Source organism: Meleagris gallopavo, unplaced genomic scaffold (genome assembly GCF_000146605.3).
Source record: "Meleagris gallopavo isolate NT-WF06-2002-E0010 breed Aviagen turkey brand Nicholas breeding stock unplaced genomic scaffold, Turkey_5.1 ChrUn_random_7180001867088, whole genome shotgun sequence".
Lineage (NCBI taxonomy): Eukaryota > Metazoa > Chordata > Aves > Galliformes > Phasianidae > Meleagris > Meleagris gallopavo.
In genome coordinates, this window is record NW_011132217.1 from 1 (window position 1) to 478 (window position 478).

The window sequence follows — 478 nt, forward strand, 5'->3', positions numbered from 1 at the left end:
CAATGCAGGTGAGGAAATGGTCAATTTCCACATCGCTGGCAAGACTGCTGGTGCTGGGTCTCTCTTCTGGAAAACAGAAGCAATCCCCAGTGGGGCAATGCCAGCTTTCCCAGAGCCACTCAGCGCAGACAGCCCCCCGGCAGCTGTGCTGCTCCCAAACTCACCGTTGTTGATCCACGCGAGCAGCTCATCCATGTCTTCGGTGTCGTCCAGGATGCCTGTGTTGGCCGTCACTTCTAGGAAAAGGCAGAAAATCCCCAGAGGGGCACTGCCAGCTTTCCCGTGCCCACTTGGTGCCAACCCCCCGCAGCTGTGCTGCCCCCAAACTCACCCTCGTCGATCCAGGTCAGGAGCTCTTCGATGTCCTCCGCAACGTCCTCCGGGGTGTCCGCGCTCGTTGTCACTGCTGGCAAAGCAAGCCATCCCCAGTGGGGCAATGCCAGCTTTGTCACAGCCAGCCGGTGCGGACAGCCTGCCC

The 478-nt window shown here is 60.5% G+C and overlaps 1 long non-coding RNA gene across 1 annotated transcript; it reads right to left on the reverse strand.

The window, feature by feature from the left end:
* LOC116217667 lies at positions 1 to 413 on the reverse strand. Its single transcript, XR_004162359.1, has 3 exons — positions 332 to 413; positions 165 to 236; positions 1 to 66 (listed from the first exon to the last, which is right to left on the reverse strand). It is a non-coding gene; the product is annotated as an uncharacterized LOC116217667 (long non-coding RNA).
* Between the last annotated feature and the right edge of the window lie 65 nt (positions 414 to 478).